This window comes from Entelurus aequoreus, linkage group LG06 (assembly GCF_033978785.1).
Source record: "Entelurus aequoreus isolate RoL-2023_Sb linkage group LG06, RoL_Eaeq_v1.1, whole genome shotgun sequence".
In the NCBI taxonomy this organism is placed as follows: Eukaryota; Metazoa; Chordata; class Actinopteri; order Syngnathiformes; family Syngnathidae; genus Entelurus; species Entelurus aequoreus.
The window spans coordinates 6,662,833-6,682,556 of NC_084736.1; positions in this window are offsets into that span (position 1 = coordinate 6,662,833).

A 19,724-nucleotide genomic window follows, 5' to 3' on the forward strand; every position below is an offset into this window, starting at 1 on the left:
AAAAAAAAAAAAAAAATTAAATTTCTTGTGCGGCCCGGTACCAATCGGGCGCAGAAGGAAGCAAAAAAAATTTTTTATTTTTTTTTCTTAAATAAATACAATCATGTGTGTTTACGGACTGTATCCCTGCAGACTGTATTGATCTATATTGATATATAATGTATATATTGTGTTTTTTATGTTGATTTCATTAAAAAAAAAAAAAAAAAATTCTTGTGCGGCCCGGTACCAATCGGGCGCAGAAGGAAGCAAAAATTTTTTTTTTTTTTTTTTTTTTAAATAAATACAATCATGTGTGCTTACGGACTGTATCCCTGCAGACTGTATTGATCTATATTGATATATAATGTATATATTGTGTTTTTTATGTTGATTTCATTAAAAAAAAAAAAAAAAAAATTAAATTTCTTGTGCGGCCCGGTACCAATCGGGCGCAGAAGGAAGCAAACATTTTTTTTCTTTTTTTTCTTAAAGAAATACAATCGTGTGCTTACGGACTGTATCCTGCAGACTGTATTGATCTATATTGATATATAATGTATATATTGTGTTTTTTATGTTGATTTCATTAAAAAAAAAAAAAAAAAATCTTGTGCGACCCGGTACCAATCGGGCGCAGAAGGAAGCAAAAATATATATATATTTTTTTTCTTAAATAAATACAATCATGTGTGCTTACGGACTGTATCCCTGCAGACTGTATTGATCTATATTGATATATAATGTATATATTGTGTTTTTTATGTGGATTTCATTAAAAAAAAATAAAAAAATTCTTGTGCGGCCCGGTACCAATCGGGCGCAGAAGGAAGCAAACATTTTTTTCTTTTTTTTTCTTAAATAAATACAATCATGTGTGCTTACGGACTGTATCCCTGCAGACTGTATTGATCTATATTGATATATAATGTATATATTGTGTTTTTTATGTTGATTTCATTAAAAAAAAAAAAAAAAATTCTTGTGCGGCCCGGTACCAATCGGGCACAGAAGGAAGCAAACATTTTTTTATTTATTTTTTTTTTTTAAATAAATACAATCATGTGTGCTTACGGACTGTATCCCTGCAGACTGTATTGATCTATATTGATATATAATGTATATATTGTGTTTTTTATGTTGATTTCATTATAAAAAAAAATATTTAAATTTCTTGTGCGGCCCGGTACCAATCGGGCGCAGAAGGAAGCAAAAATTATTATTATTTTTATTTTTTTAAAATAAATACAATCATGTGTGCTTACGGACTGTATCCCTGCAGACTGTATTGATCTATATTGATATATAATGTGTATATTGTGTTTTTTATGTTGATTTCATTAAAAAAAAAAAAAAAAAATTAAATTTCTTGTGCGGCCCGGTACCAATCGGGCACAGAAGGAAGCAAAAAAATTTTTTTTTTTTTTTTTTTCTTAAATAAATACAATCATGTGTGCTTACGGACTGTATCCCTGCAGACTGTATTGATCTATATTGATATATAATGTATATATTGTGTTTTTTATGTTGATTTCATTAAAAAAAAAAATAATAATAATTTCTTGTGCGGCCCGGTACCAATCGGGCGCAGAAGGAAGCACGTCATTACTGGCAAACATCCAGGCTTCTTCTGACATGCGTGATGTGAACATGACAGCGGGGAGGTTAATTACACGGTGAAGAGCAGCTTGCACACGCAGGCTAACATCTGCTGCAGCACCTCCGTTTCCGCGTGTGCACGTGAGGGTCCACGTAGGAAGCGGAACATAAAAAGTGGGACAAAGCTGGATAAAAGTGATGAACACGCTGAGCTATACTTCGAGAGCTACGTTTTGTTTGTGTTAGGAGTGGGAATTAGCATGGCCTAAAACTCAGTCATGGTCTAGTTTAGTCATGTGTACAATTAAGAATTACAAGTGAATCAGTCAGAACAGACACAGAAACCCATTTTATGTTTCAAAAAAAGCTGGCACGAGTGGCAAAAAAGACTGAGAAAGTTGAGGCATGCTCGTCAAACACTTATTTGGAACATCCCACAGGTGAACGGGCTAATTGGGAACAGGTGGGTGCCATGATTGGGTATAAGAGCACCTTCCGTGAAATGCTCAGTCATTCACCAACAAGGACGGGGGCGAGGGTCACCACTTTGTCGACAAATGCCCGAGCAAATTGTTGAAGAACAACATTTCTCAACCAGCTATTGCAAGGAATTTAGGGATTTCACCATCTACGCTCCGTAATATCATCAAAAGGTTCAGAGAATCTGGAGAAATCACTGCACGTAAGCCATGATATTATAGACTTTCGATCCCTCAGGCGGTAACGCATCAAAAAGCGACATCAGTGTGTAAAGGATATCACCACATGGGCTCGGGAACACTTCAGAAAACCACTGTCAGTAACTACAGTTGCTCGCTACAACTGTAAGTGCAAGTTAAAACTCTACTATGCAAAGCCAAAGCCATTTATCAACAACACCCAGAAACGCCGCCGGCTTCGCTGGGCCCCGAGCTCATCTAAGATGGACTGATGCAAAGTGGAGAAGTGTTCTGTGGTCTGACGAGTCCACATTTCAAATTGTTTTTGGAAACCGTGGACGTCGTGTCCCCCGGAACAAAGAGGAAAAGAATCATCCGGATTGTTTTAGGTGCAAAGTGTAAAAGCCAGCATGTGTGATGGTATGGGGGTGTATTAGTGCCCAAGACATGGGTAACTTACACATCTGTGAAGGCACCATTAATGCTGAAAGGTACATACAGGTTTTGGAGCAACATATGTTGCCATCCAAGCAACGTTATCATGGACGCCCCTGCTTATTTCAGCAAGACAATGCCAAGCCACGTGTTACAACAGCGTGGCTTCAAAAATTGGTCTCCTCAGTTCCCAAACATTTACTGAGTGTTGTCCTATCTCAGGCGGTGTCTCTGGTACTATCTCAGGTGGTGCCTCTGGTACTATCTCCGGTGGTGCCTCTGGTACTAGCTCAAGTGGTGCCTCTGGTACTAGGTCAGTTGTTGCAATCTGGTACTATCTCAGGCGGTGCCTCTGGTACTGTCTCAGGCGGTGCCTCTGGTACTATCTCAGGTGGTGCCTCTGGTATTGTCTCAGGTGGTGTGTCTGGTACTGTCTCAAGCGGTGCCTCTGGTACTGTCTCAGGTGGTGCTTGTGGTACTATCTCAGGTGGTGCCTCTGGTACTGTCTCAGGCGGTGCCTCTGGTACTATCTCAGGCGGTGCCTCTGGTACTGTCTCAGGCGGTGCCTCTGGTACTATCACAGGCGGTGCCTCTGGTACTATCTCAGGTGGTGCTTCTGGTACTGTCTCAGGTGGTGCTTGTGGTACTAGGTCAGTTGGTGCATCTGGTACTATCTCAGGCGGTGCCTCTGGTACTGTCTCAGGCGGTGCCTCTGGTACTGTCTCAGGTGGTGCGTCTGGTACTGTCTTAGGTGGTGCTTGTGGTACTAGGTCAGTTGGTGCATCTGGTACTATCTCAGGCGGTGCCTCTGGTACTGTCTCAGGCGGTGCCTCTGGTACAATCACAGGCGGTGCCTCTGGTACTATCTCAGGCGGTGCTTCTGGTACTGTCTCAGGTGGTGCTTGTGGTACTATGTCAGTTGGTGCATCTGGTACTATCTCAGGTGGTGCCTCTGGTACTGTCTCAGGCGGTGCCTCTGGTACTATCTCAGGTGGTGCCTCTGGTACCGTCTCAGGTGGTGTGTCTGGTACTGTGTCTGGTACTGTCTCAAGCGGTGCGTCTGGTACTGTCTCAGGCGGTGCCTCTGGTACTGTCTCAGGTGGTGCTTGTGGTACTAGGTCAGTTGGTGCCTCTGGTACTATCTCAGGCGGTGCTTCTGGTACTATCACAGGTGGTGCCACTGGTACTAGGTCAGTTGGTGCATCTGGTACTATCTCAGGCGGTGCCTCTGGTACTATCTCAGGTGGTGCCACTGGTACTAGGTCAGTTGGTACATCTGGTACTATCTCAGGCGGTGCTTCTGGTACTATCTCAGGTGGTGCCACTGGTACTAGGTCAGTTGGTGCATCTGGTACTATCACAGGCGGTGCCTCTGGTACTGTCTCAGGTGGTGTGTCTGGTACTGTCTCAGGTAGAGCTGTCTTAAGTCTTGAGCCTTCTCTAAAACAATCACCCTTCTCGCATTACGTCCACCTCTCAGTTCCGCATTGCCGGTGATCAAAACTGAAACTTAACTGGGCGTGTGTGTGTGTGTGTGTGTGTGTGTGTGTGTGTGTGTGTGTGTGTGTGTGTGTGTGTGTGTGTGCGCAGAGCCACATTTTTCTCCCTTTGTCTCGTTCTATACCTCCTCTTCCGGAACTTAAATGTGTGTTTTTGCAAACACAGAACGCATTGATTGTGTTGATCGTCTTCGAGAAGAACCAAGGTCTAAGCTGGTAATGTCCAATGCCTTCCATTCTGCTCAAGGATGGGAACATATTCCTCCAACCTTGCCTTGAGCTAAATAATAACAGCCTCTCTATTTACTGTTTTTCTTTGAAGTGAGAAGTCAAGGCCACATTCATCCGCATTATGCAAATAATAGCAAGCTATCAACTTGTAAGCTGCCTTCACTAATAAAGCATGGCGGTATTACAATGATTCTTTTTTGGCATCATTGACACCTAGCCTAATGATGTCACGTCTTTAAATATGCCGTAGAACAGGGGTCACCAACGTGGTGCCCGCGGGCACCAGGTAGCCCGTAAGGACCAGATGAGTAGCCCGCTGGCCTGTTCTAAAAATAGCTCAAATAGCAGCACTTACCAGTGAGCTGCCTCTATTTTTTACATTTTATTTATTTACTAACAAGCTGGTCTCGCTTTGCCCGACATTTTTAATTCTAAGAGAGACAAAACTCAAATAGAATTTGAAAATCCAAGAAAATATTTTAAAGCCTTGGTCTTCTTTTGTTTAAATAAATTCATTAATTTTTTTACTTTGCTTCTTATAACTTTCAGAAAGACAATTTTAGAGACAAAATACAACCTTAAAAATGATTTTAGGATTTTTAAACACATATACCTTTTTACCTTTTCAATTCCTTCCTCTTCTTTCCTGACAATTTAAATCAATGTTCAAGTAAATTTATTTTTTTTATTGTAAAGAATAATAAATACATTTTAATTTAATTTTTCATTTTAGCTTCTGTTTTTTCAACAAAGAATATTTGTGAAATATTTCTTCAAACTTATTATGATTAAAATTCAAAAAAATTGTTCTGGCAAATCCAGAAAATCTGTAGAATCAAATTTAAATCTTATTTTAAAGTCTTTTGAATTTCTTTTAACATTTTTGTTCTGGAAAATCTAGAAGAAATAATGATTTGTCTTTGTTACAAATATAGCTTGGTCCAATTTGTTATATATTCTAACAAAATGTAGATTGGATTTTAACCAATTTAAAACATGTCATCAAAATTCTAAAATTAATCTTAATAAGGAAAAATTACTAATGATGTTCCATAAATTATTATTTTAATTTTTTCAAAAAGATTCGAATTAGGTAGTTTTTCTCTTCTTCTTTTCGGTTGAATTTTGAATTTTAAAGTGTCGAAATTGAAGATAAACTATGTTTCAAAATGTAATTGTCATTTTTTTCGTGTTTTCTCCTCTTTTAAACCGTCCAATTAAGTGTAAATATCATTAATTATTAATAATAACATAGAGTTAAAGGTAAATTGAGCAAATTGGCTATTTCTGGCAATTTATTGAAGTGTGTATCAAACTGGTAGCCCTTCGCATTAATCAGTACCCAAGAAGTAGCTCTTGGTTTTAAAAAGGTTGGTGACCCCTGCCGTAGAACATTTGCCCACCCCTGAAATAAAGATCACCGTGACCTCAATCTCTCAGTCATCACCAGAGATCACCGTTAACATTCCGCTCGCACGTCTCCTCCATTCCTCCGGCACCTTCTTCATGCTCTTACAAGTTCCCAACGTCCTGCTCGTCTTAACGGCGTCTGCCTTTTAATGATGCATCGCGGCCCCGCCGTTGTTTTTGTCACGCCATGTAGGCTCGTGCCTGTAGGAGCTGTCAGTCTCTGGGTTTCTACCAGACGCTCGGCTTGTACAAAGCAGCAGGACGCCTGCTGTGCGGGAGGATTTTTTTCACTTAGCCGAGATCTCCAAAAATTGACAGCTCCTTCTGCACGACTCCTGCTTCTGTTCCTTCCTGTCCGTCTGCTGCTCTGGTGATGGATGGATGGCGTATGCTGCTTCCACTCCTTGTGGCTCCCTCCCTGTCAGTCAGCTGGATGGGAGGTCGGCCCTCTCGCCGTGTTAAAGAGCAAATAAGTTGGATTATGCCCCTGCGCTATTTAGTGACATCCAAATGCCTTTGCAACAATGATGCAAAAAAAGGGATTTGTTATAGATCTTGTAGTTTGCAGTGGTGCATCACTACTGTAGCCAAAGTATCGTATTTTTCGGACTATTATAATTACAATTTGCAAATTGTGGAAGACTTGCTCTTCCGGGTTCTTCAGACCACCAATCACGGACATAACAGCTTCATTCATAGTTCTGAACAATGATTTATTTTGTTAGGTTATTATGCCTACCGTATTTCCTTGAATAGCCGCAGGGGCGCTAATTAATTTAAAACCTCCTGTCACTCCGGCGCTTACCAGAAGCCTGCGAGATGGCCATGCATGCGCTAATTATTTTAAAACCTCTTCTCACTCCGGCGCTTACCTTATCATGAAAAGCACATTTAATAAAAAAAAAACGTTATTATGGTCTTACCTTTAGGTATAAATGAGTCCATGCCAGCTCCTTTTGAAGAAAAGCATCGATATAGAAGTCTTCCTTATCTTTCTTCAGTTTTAAAAGTCTCTCTGTCTCGATGGAGATCTTCCTTTTAAGTATTACCTCCTGCTTCGATTGAAAGTCCAGTTTAGAAAACTGTTTTATTTTAGATATGTAATCCTCCATGGTAAAAACAATGGCTGCGCACTCTTGCTGCGTGTTGTCTTCTTCTGCAGCACAGGTCTTCTGCAGTACCAGCAGTCGCAAGAAGGATCACTAGCGCCCTCTACCACCAGGAGGCGGGAGTCATTTAATGACTCATATTTGACCCGGCGGAAGTGCCAAGCATGCGCTAATTATTTTGCGAAACGAGTTTGACCCGGCTGTAATTCTAGGCATGCGAATACCATATTTCCGGCGCCAATTCAAGGAAATACGGTATTTTGTTAGCCATTGGCAAGAAATAAAACCACCGGTATTTATTAAGGTCCACTTTCGGCAGTCTTTTAAGGTAAGCCTGCCAAATATGGTTCTTCGTATGACCATCAAAAGTGGGCATTATTATCTTTGTAAACTTTCTAAAGGCCTCCCTAAATTAGAGTGTGCTGGTGTGCTCGATGATGATGTCGTTGAGTGTACATGACAAACAGGATGCAGCGAGGGGGATGAGCAGGAAGCTCACAACAGAATGTTTGCTTCCACATGGCTGCACTGTTCCCGTTTTAAAGTTGGAACTAAATCCCTGGAGATTCTTTTGGCATCTCGCACGCATCCGAGCATTATTGTCGTACACTTGACCTTCTCTTGTTTGAATATAAACAAAGATATGGAACGCAGCCATGTAAACAACGCACACAAGTTTAGGATCCGAGTTTAAAGACGTACAGTGCTCTAACTTCAGTGTTTCCCACACATTCATTTATTTGTGGCGGCCCGCCACGAAAGAATTAAGGCTGCCACAAATAGATTTTTATTTGTATTTTTTTATTTTTTTGTCCTGTCCAGCTTCTCAGGCAAATCATATAGTTGATGTAGATGCCCATATCGGCTGTTCAGATTTACTTTACAAAAGAGAAGTGTAGATCAAGATTTCTGGAGCTCTTTGTTCAGTGGATCAGATGTTTGATGAAGCTTTGTGTCTATCTACCACCACTACTGTTTTCTGTTTAATTATTACTGACTGTGGCAGGACACCTCTGCCTCTGTTTCACTTTATGTTGCTGGTAAATAATATGGTTGCAGTAGTAGGCTAAAGTTAAATTATTTAGTATGCATTAATTAAAGGGGCAGAGCTTTAAGAGACATTTTAGCTTTTATATTTTTATAAGATATATTTTTTGTAAGAACCACAATTAATAAATATATTTCAGTGAATGACTTATTGTTCAAATCTGTATATAAATATGTACATAAAGTGTTGTAATTATATTGTAAAATGGATGGATGGATGGACGTTTAAAACAAAACTGTTATTATTAATTAGTAAGTATACATTTTTTGAGCCTTTTTTAGAGAAAATCCTATCATTGTAGGAAATTATGCAAATTACTCGATGATGCCATGGTGACCACGCCCATAGCCACGCCCCCACCACTACAGGTATCTTGCCAGTTTATGGGAAACACTGAACTTTCTTTGCTTTTAATCAGAATCAGAATCAGAAGTACTTTGTTAATCCCAGAGGGGAAATTCAAGATCAGACAGACATTACAGGGAGACAGAATAGGATCGCTGACGGGTCTGCCAACTTCCGGCGCCCCTTACAAAACAAAGGTGAGAAACAGGTAAACGCTGGGGAGGGGGTGAGTAAAAAGAAAAACAAGTTTTCAGTCTTAAACGTGGGCCCCTATAGAGGGGGTCCAGACTGAGGCCAAGGGAGAAAAAACAACAACCTCATAGCCATAGCACCATTGTTGGGTTGGTTACCGAAAACCAGTAACTAGTTACAGTTACTAGTTACCTTATTTCAAAAGTAACTCAGTTACTAACTCAGTTACTTACACCAAAAAGTAATGTGTTACTGTGAAAAGTAACTAGTTACTTTTTATTTTTTTATTTTTTAAAATTTTTTTTTAAGGCTCTCATTAATGCCCTTTTAGCCTTCATTTCAGTACTGTTATTGCACTGGAGAATAATACAATGTGTTGATCAACTTGACATGCATTTGCATCACTGAACTCTGCTAAGCAATGTGGTCTACATACAACACACAAAGACAAATATATGTTTCAAAGGGCCAATTTATTTCAGGCCAGAACAAATTGACAAAACTATTTTAAATAGCTGCAACATAACATACATAAGTAACAAACCACATAATAACAACATAGCTGTAAAGCTGGCTTCACCCAAGGAAGGCACACATGACATACACAAAGCCTAACCAGGCATTTTTTCTCTCAAGGAATTGTGAAATAAAATCATGTCTTCAGGAGATCAACACTGAACTGAAGCCCAGAACACTCTACGCATTTCCCCAGTTTTAGTTTAGAGATAAACCCCCCCCCCCACGCGCCTCTTCTCTTCTCCCCCTTGTGACACAGGAAAATTCAGAAGGACGACACTGCAGCTCTCCAATAAAACACTCAGATCTTCTCTGTTTCTAGCCGATACCACATAAAAAATAACGCAGTAACGCATCGTGTAGTAACGGTAACTTGAGTTACGCCGAAAATAACAGCGTTACAGTAATGCGTTACTTTGTAATGCGTTAGTCCCAACACTGCACAGCACACATAAACATGTGTGTAAGAGGGAAACATCAAAGAACACAAAGGACTTTGTGTTCTTTGATGTTTCCCTCTTACACACACGTTTGTGTATCTCTTTCTATGCCACATCAATGTGGAATGCGCTCCCAACGGGTATAAAAGAAAGGGCATCTCTATCCTCCTTCAAAACCGCAATAAAAGTTCACCTCCAGGCAGCGACAACCCTTAACTAACACCCTCCCCGGATTGCTAATAATCAAATGCTAATAATCAAATGTAAACAATCAAATGCAGATACTTTTTCGTATGCCTTCTGATCTCTCTCTCTCTCTCTCTCTCTCTCTCTCTCTCTCTCTCTCTCTCTCTCTCTCTCTCTATGTCCACTACTTGCTGTCCATATCCTACCCCCCCCCCCCCCCTCCCTCCTCCACACCCCTGATTGTAAATAATGTAAATAATTCAATGTGATTATCTTGTGTGATGACTGTATTATGATGATAGTATGTATCAGTGGTGCCCAACCACCGGGCCGATTGGTACCGGGCCGCACAAGAAATTTTTAATTTTTTTTTTGTTTTTTTTTGTTTTTATAAAATCAACATAAAAAACACAATATATACATTGTATATCAATATAGATCAATACAGTCTGCAGGGATACAGTCCGTAAGCACACATGATTGTATTTATTTATGTAAAAAAAAAAAAAAATTTAAATACAGACACCCCCCCCCACCCCCCCGCCCCCCTCCCTCCTCCACACCCCTGATTGTAAATAATGTAAATAATTCAATGTGATTATCTTGTGTGATGACTGTATTATGATGATAGTATGTATCAGTGGTCCCCAACCACCGGTACCGGTCCGCGGACCGATTGGTACCGGGCCGCACAAGAAATTTTTAATTTTTTTTTTTTAATTTTTTTTTTTTTTACGAAATCAACATAAAAAACACAATATATACATTGTATATCAATATAGATCAATACAGTCTGCAGGGATACAGTCCGTAAGCACACATGATTGTATTTATTTATGTAAAAAAAAAAAAAAAAAAAAATTTTTTAAATACAAACACCTCCCCCCTCCAAATTTTCAAGTGTTGACCGGTCCGCAGCTACAAAAAAGTTGGGGACCACTGGTATATATGATAGTATATATCTGTATCATGAATCAATTTAAGTGGACCCCGACTTATACAAGTTGAAAAACTTATTTGGGTGTTACCATTTAATGGTCAATTGTACGGAATATGAACTTCACTGTGCAACCTACTAATAAAAGTCTCAATCAATCAATCAATCAATGCTATGGCTATAAGGTTTTTTTCCCCCTTGGCCTCAGTCTGGACCCCCTCTCCAGAGGCCCAGGCTCAGACCGAATATATTTGTTCTCACAGTCCCCCATCATTTCATCAGAAGCTCTTCTTCTTGTCACCCTTGTTTTGCGCCTGGTTTACGCTCCTTTGCCTTATTTGGAGACGCCCACTCACGCAGGACCACTTTGCGCGGCGCCGGTCTGACAGAAAAGAACCACCGACTATTGATTGGCCGGCCGCATAATTAGCCCGAGCAAAGTTAAATGGCTCAAAAAGCATTTAGTGGCGTCGTCGACCACGGCTGATTGCGCCGATGGATTTGCTTGATGCTAAATTACACCTCATTTGTTGTTCCTTTATGGTGCTGGCTGGCCACAACTTATCGGCGCCTTCATAAAACACCACCCAAGTTCCCCCAGAAAACACTGAAGTGGCGGCGGTTTGTTGCTTCCCTTTTATGGAATCTGCATGACACTTGCCTTTAACTGTTTCTGAAAAGGTGGTTTTATGTACCCCCCGTAATCTCTGCCTCAGACGCTCTCTCTCTGGCTTCCTCCTTTTGAGGAGCGGAAAAGGGCATGAGGGGTCCGACTGTGATAGGAAATGTTCTGATTGCGCCTCGTACTGGTGCGTCCTTAAGGAAATGGAATTGACCGGCGCCGATGTCTCAATACAGTGAGCCGGCCGACCTCCCTGGCCTCGCTCTTATCACTAAGCCGCAGGCGCTGGTGACTCGGGGCTCGTTACTGAGCGGACGTTTTGACATTTTAAATGTACGACTCCCAAATCTTTTTGTCTCTTGGGGTCACCACGGCGAGACGTGTTTACGGCTTACATGACTCGTACGGCTTGTTTGTTTTCTTACGCCTGGTGCCCTTCCGGAAGCAATGCTACCATTCTTCAAGTCAATAACTTGTGTTAGCGTGAGCTGCATAAAAGGGTATTACACTATGGGCCTAATCTACTAAGATCATACTTGCCAACCCTCCCGTTTTTAGCGGGAGAATCCCGGTATTCAGCGCCTCTCCCGACAACCTCCCGGCAGAGATTTTCTCCCGACAAACTCCCGGTATTCAGCCGGAGCTGGAGGCCACGCCCCCTCCAGCTCAATGCGGACCTGAGTGGCGACAGCCGTTCTCACGTCCGCTTTCCCACAAATAAACTGCCCAATGACGTCATAACATCTACGGCTTTTAGAGAGTAGAGTGCACAACAAGGAGAGAGAGTTCCTGGTTTCTTATGTGGGTTTATTGTTAGGCAGTTTCATTAACGTCCTCCCAGCGCGGTACCAACACACAACAACAGCAGTCACATTTAGTCTACCGTAAAGCAGTTTGTCTGCAGTAAACAGCAATTATGTGACACTCTTAAACAGGACAATACTGCCATCTATTGGATAGCCTGCAGAACACTGAAATTCAAGTATTTTATTTATATGTATAATAACATTTAAAAAAAAATACATATATATATATATATATAGCTAGAATTCACTTAAAGTCAAGTATTTCATACATATATTTATATATATATTATATATATATATATGAAATACTTGATTTGGTGAATTCTAGCTGTAAATATACTCTCTTCTTAACCACGCCCTTAGCCACGCCCCCACCTCCCGTTATCGGAGGTCTCAAGGTTGGCAAGTATGACTAAGATCCACATACCTATAAGGCGCACTTAAAATCCTTTCATTTTCTCAAAACTTGACAGTGCGCCTTATAAGCCGGTACGTCTAATTTACGGAATCATTTTGGTTGTGCTTACCGACCTCGAAGCAATTTTATTTAGAACATGGTGAAATGATAAGTGTGACCAGTAGATGGCAGGCACACATAATGTCATGATCCGTGGTCCGGATCATGTTTTGGTTATTTTCTGTTAGCTTTGGACTCTTCTAGTTCCTGTTTGTGACATCTCTGAGTTTGGTTTGGTTACCATAGTTACTTATTATTTCCACGTGGCTCTGATTGGTGTTCGCCCGCTCACCTGCTTCGCGAGCACTAATCAGAGGCATTATTTAAGCCTGCCTCTGCCAGTCAGTCGGTCTGGCGTCATTGTTCGATTCATGCCGTCTCCACGTAAGTCGTGTTTATTTCATGCCACAGTTCCGTGTTTGTTCCAAACCATAGTTTATGCTGTATGTTTCATGCCACAGTTTCGGGGTTGTTCCATGCCATAGTTTATGCTGTTTGTTTCATGCCACAGTTTCGTGTTTGTTCCACGCCATAGTTTATGCTGTTTAATTCATGCCATAGTTTCGTGTTTGTTCCATGCCATAGTTTATGCTGTTTGTTTCATGCCACAGTTTCGTGTTTGTTCCAAGCCATAGTTTATGCTGTTTGTTTCATGCCACAGTTTCCTGTTTGTTCCATGCCATAGTTTATGCTGTTTGTTTCATGCCACAGTTTCGTGTTTGTTCCATGCCATAGTTTATGCTGTTTATTTCATGCCACAGTTTTGTGTTTGTTCCACGCCATAGTTTATGCTGTTTGTTTCATGCCACAGTTTCGTGTTTGTTCCATGCCATAGTTTATGCTGTTTGTTTCATGCCACAGTTTCGTGTTTGTTCCATGCCATAGTTTATGCTGTTTGTTTCATGCCACAGTTTCGTGTTTGTTCCATGCCATAGTTTATGCTGTTTGTTTCATGCCACAGTTTCGTGTTTGTTCCATGCCATAGTTTATGCTCTTTGTTTCATGCCACAGTTCCGTGTTTGTTACATGCCATAGTTTATGCTGTTTGTTTCATGCCACAGTTTCTTGTTTGTTCCACGCCATAGTTTATGCTGTTTGTTTCATGCCACAGTTTTGTGTTTGTTCCATGTCATAGTTTATGCTGTTTGTTTCATGCCACAGTTTCGTGTTCGTTCCATGCCATAGTTTATGCTGTTTTTTTCATGCCACAGTTTCGTGTTTGTTCCACGTCATAGTTTATGCTGTTTGTTTCATGCCATAGTTTCGTGTTTGTTCCATGCCATAGTTCATGCTGTTTAATTCATGCCACAGTTTCGTGTTTGTTCCATGCCATAGTTTATGCTGTTTGTTTCATGCCACAGTTTTGTGTTTGTTCCATGCCATGGTTTATGCTTTTTGTTTCATGCCACAGTTCCGTGTTTGTTACATGCCATAGTTTATGCTGTTTATTTCATGCCACAGTTTCTTGTTTGTTCCACGCCATAGTTTATGCTGTTTTTTTCATGCCACAGTTTCGTGTTTGTTCCATGTCATAGTTTATGCTGTTTGTTTCATGCCACAGTTTCGTGTTTGTTCCACGCCATAGTTTATGCTGTTTTTTTCATGCCACAGTTTCGTGTTTGTTCCACGTCATAGTTTATGCTGTTTGTTTCATGCCATAGTTTCGTGTTTGTTCCATGCCATAGTTCATGCTGTTTAATTCATGCCACAGTTTTGTGTTTGTTCCATGCCATAGTTTATGCTGTTTGTTTCATGCCACAGTTTTGTGTTTGTTCCATGCCATTGTTTATGCTGTTTGTTTCATGCCACAGTTTCGTGTTTGTTCGATGCCATAGTTTATGCTGTTTGTTTCATGCCACAGTTTCGTGTTTGTTCGATGCCATAGTTTATGTTTGTTTACCTCATGTCCTGCCAAGATTTCTTGAGAAGATTAAAATCCTCTCGTACCTCACGCTGTCGTCCAGAGTTGTGCGTACTGCATTCCCGGGAGAACGACCCCGCAGTGAGACGCAAAACCCCCTCGTGACACATAAGAGATACGTGTAGACTGCAATAGGACTCAAGTAAACAACACAAAAATGTTACATGCTCCATTGAAAATATAGAACATTACATACGGCGCTCAAAAATCTATCAAAATGTTTTAATACGACTTGGTAAGCTATGAAGCCACACCGCTTGATGGATTGTACTGTGCTTCAACATAGGAGTATTATTATGGTGTGTGTATAAGGTAAGACATATTATATGGCGTTTTGTTTCGCAATATTATGCAAAAGCAACTTTTCCTACCTTCTGGTACCTGCTGATCTGTATTTGGGATCTGCATAAGTCCTGAAAATGCGCGCGCATCCGCCTTTGTAGTCCGTAGTCGATAAGCTTCTTCTTTTTCTCTATCTTCTTGTTATGTGACATTCATCCTCCATTGTTGCCATTTCTAATATAAAGTAGTGTAAAGTTCTTACCTAAATCTCGGTATGGAAGCGCTAAAAACTACCGGTGTAGTGAGTTTACATAATTGCGCCTAATGTACGGAATTATTCTGGTTTTGCTTACCGACCTCGAAGCGATTCTATTTGGTACATGGTGTAATGATAAGTGTGACCAGTAGATGGCATTCACATATAAGAGATACGTGTGGAATGCAATATGATGGCAGTCACACATAAGAGATACGTGTAGACTGCAATATGATGGCAGTCACACATAAGAGATACTTGTGGAATGCAATATGTTGGCAGTCACACATAAGAGAGACGTGTAGACTGCAATATGATGGCAGTCACACATAAGAGAAGTGAATTAGTGAAGTGAATTACATTTGTATAGCGCTTTTTCTCAAGTGACTCAAAGCGCTTTACATTGTGAAACCCAATATCTAAGTTACATTTAAACCAGTGTGGGTGGCACTGGGAGCAGGTGGGTAAAGTGTCTTGCCCAAGGACACAACGGAAGTGACTAGGATGGCGGAAGCGGGGATCGAACCTGCAACCCTCAAGTTGCTGGCACGGCCACTCTACCAACCGAGCTATGCCGTCCCTAAGAGAGTCCCTAAGCGAGACGTGTAGACTGCAATATGATGGCAGTCACACATAAGAGAGACGTGTAGACTGCAATATGTTGGCAGTCACACATAAGAGATACGTGTAGACTGCAATATGATGGCAGTCACACATAAGAGAGACGTGTAGACTGCAATATGATGGCAGTCACACATAAGAGATACGTGTAGACTGCAATATGATGGCAGTCACACATAAGAGAGACGTGTAGACTGCAATATGATGGCAGTCACACATAAGAGAGACGTGTAGACTGCAATATGATGGCAGTCACACATAAGAGAGACGTGTAGACTGCAATATGATGGCAGTCACACATAAGAGAGACGTGTAGACTGCAATATGATGGCAGTCACACATAAGAGAGACGTGTAGACTGCAATATGATGGCAGTCACACATAAGAGAGACGTGTAGACTGCAATATGATGGCAGTCACACATAAGAGAGACGTGTAGACTGCAATATGATGGCAGTCACACATAAGAGAGACGTGTAGACTGCAATATGATGGCAGTCACACATAAGAGATACTTGTGGAATGCAATATGATGGCAGTCACACATAAGAGATACTTGTGGAATGCAATATGATGGCAGTCACACATAAGAGAGACGTGTAGACTGCAATATGATGGCAGTCACACATAAGAGAGACATGTAGACTGCAATATGATGGCAGTCACACATAAGAGATACGTGTAGACTGCAATATGATGGCAGTCACACATAAGAGATACGTATAGACTGCAATATGATGCCAGTAAACAACACCAACACTTTAAACCCCCTCGTGACACATAAGAGATACGTGTAGACTGCAATAGGACTCAAGTAAACAACACAAAAATGTTACATGCTCCATTGAAAATAAAGAACATTACACACAGCACTCAAAAATCTATCAAAACGTTTTAGTAGGACTTTGAAGCCACACCGCTTGATGGATTGTCGGCGCAGTACGGCTACCATAGTCAGACATACAAGTATTACTATGGTGTGTGCACCTATTAACAGACATATTATCTGGCGTTTTGTTTTGCAATATTATGCAAAACCAACTTTTCTTACCTTCTGGTACCTGCTGATGTGTATTCGGGATCTGCATAAGTCCTGAAAATTTGCGCACGTCCGCCATTGTAGTCCGTGCCGACACCGCAGTCGATAAGCTTCTACTTTTTCTCTATCTTCTTGTTATGTGACATTCATCCTCCTCTTTTGCCATTTCTAATATAAAGTAGTGTAAAGTTCTTACTAGAGATGTCCGATAATATCGGTCTGCCGATATTATCGGCCGATAAATGCGTTAAAATGTAATATCGGAAATTATCGGTATCGTTTTTTTTATTATCAGTATCGTTTTTTTTTTGTTTTTTTTTGTTTTTTTTAATTAAATCCACATAAAAACACAAAATACACTTACAATTAGTGCACCAACCCAAAAAACCTCCCTCCCCCATTTACACTCATTTACACTCATTCACACTCATTCACACAAAAGGGTTGTTTCTTTCTGTTATTAATATTCTGGTTCCTACATTATATATCAATATATATCAATACAGTCTGCAAGGGATACAGTCCGTAAGCACACATGATTGTGCGTGCTGCTGCTCCACTAATAGTACTAACCTTTAACAGTTAATTTTACAAATTTTCATTAATTACTAGTTTCTATGTAACTGTTTTTATATTGTTTTACTTTCTTTTTTATTCAAGAAAATGTTTTTAATTTATTTATCTTATTTTATTTGATTCATTTTTTTAAAAAGTACCTTATCTTCACCATACCTGGTTGTCCAAATTAGGCATAATAATGTGTTAATTCCACGACTGTATATATCGGTTGATATCGGTATCGGTTGATATCGGTATTGGTAATTAAAGAGTTGGACAATATTGGCATATCGGATATCGGCAAAAAGCCATTATCGGACATCCCTAGTTGTTTCTTTCTGTTATTAATATTCTGGTTCCTACATTATATATCAATATATATCAATACAGTCTGCAAGGGATACAGTCCGTAAGCACACATGATTGTGCGTGCTGCTGCTCCACTAATAGTACTAACCTTTAACAGTTAATTTTACAAATTTTCATTAATTACTAGTTTCTATGTAACTGTTTGTATATTGTTTTACTTTCTTTTTTATTCAAGAAATTTTTTTTAATTTATTGATCTTATTTGATTTGATTCATTTTTTTAAAAAGTACCTTATCTTCACCATACATGGTTGTCCAAATTAGGCATAATAATGTGTTAATTCCACGACTGTATATATCGGTTGATATCGGTATCGGCAATTAAAGAGTTGGACAATATCGGCATATCGGATATCGGCAAAAAGCCATTATCGGACATCCCTACATGAAACATATGTTTATTATTGCAATTTAGTCCTTAAATAAAATAGTGAACATACTAGACAACTTGTCTTTTAGTAGTAAGTAAACAAACAAAGACTCCTAATTAGTCTGCTGACATATGCAGTAACATATTGTGTCATTTATACACCTATTATTTTGTCAACATTATTAAGGACAAACTGTAAAAAATAATTATTAATCTACTTGTTCATTTACTGTTAATACCTGCTTACTTTCTCTTTCAACATGTTCTATTTACTCTTCTGTTAAAATGTAATAATCACTTATTCTTCTCTTCTTTGATACTTTACATTAGTTTTGGATGATACCACACATTTAGGTATCGACCCGATACCAAGTAGTTACAGGATCATACATTGGTCATATTCAAAGTCCTCATGTGTCCAGGGACGTATTTACTGACTTTATAAACATAATATAAACTTTAAAAAACCGAAAGAAGATTTTGTGATGCTAAAAAATATCGGTGCAATCATAGTAGTATCGGCGAGATACGCTCCCGTACTTGGTATCATTACAGTGGATGTCAGGTGTAGATCCGCACATGGCGTTTGTTTACATTTTGACGCCGGTGAGCTACGGTGTGTAGTGAAGCATGTTTAGCTATTCCTCGTCCTCCAGTGATAATGTACTTGTATCTAAGTCACTAATCCTCGCCTCCATGGTGACAAATAAAGTAATAAAGACGCAAACTGGCGCCCGCAGAACAGTGATCAGCCTTGATAAATCACATTGCACGTGCTGAATGATTACATTTGTCTATATATCTTATATTAGTCTTAGGGTTAGGGTAACCCTAACCCTTACCCTAACCCTATATTTGTCTATATATCTTATATTGCTCTTCTCCTGGCACTCTATAAGTGTTGCAATGTTTCTGCATTGTCATTTTAATGTACTGCATTTCCTGTTTCTAGCCCTGCTTTGTAGTTAATGTCGCTGTTTTAATGTGACGATCATATATGCTTTATGAAGCAATAATGTAACACGATGCCCAAGACCAATTTCCTTAACGGGATAATAAAGTTCATCCTGACCCGGACTCTGTCCTGACAGTGTTGTGTGTGTTCTGATGACCAGCATTTATTCTGCATAATAATGAAGGCGGACACACTAAATTAATTGTGCTCCTATAAAGGGAACTGCACTTTTTTGGGGGAATTTTTTTGTTTAATGCATTCTAACTTGGAAATAAAAGTCAGCTTACAGCGGAGCCAATGGGAGGTCCTATATTCCGCCTATAAAATCCGGTAAATAAGCATTCAAAAATCAACAGTACTCCATTTACATTTTGTGATTTGAAAATTAACCAAGTATTGTTGATATTGTTATTATAAGCGCTAACGCAGACAAACTATTTGTAGCTGCGCCCTGATCACTTCCTTGTATCCCATCATCGAGTGGTCTGCTGCTTCCTTGCTTCCCTGCTCCCTGTAAGTTTTCTAGATTCTACCATTTCTAAATGATTCTAGATCGTAAATCACGCATCTCACCTGGGCAGAAGACGTCTGAGTAGGTATTCCGACAAGTTGGTACACGCTGTCAGCTAGCAATTGGTGTTTTTTTTGGACTGTATGCTTACAATAATGCTTCGTAAAACTTGCTGAACTGTAAACTTAAAAAAAACAAACGGATTATATTTTCTATTATCTCTTTTTTTCACCGAAGTTGACCCAAAACTGGTGAGGACGACACGAAAAGACGCTTGGTCCCTCCAACCTCCATCCCTTTTCTTCGTGGGGATTAAGGGACAGTTTTCAATATATGAACATCCTAGCAGTTGGCATCCTAATGACAGCAGAC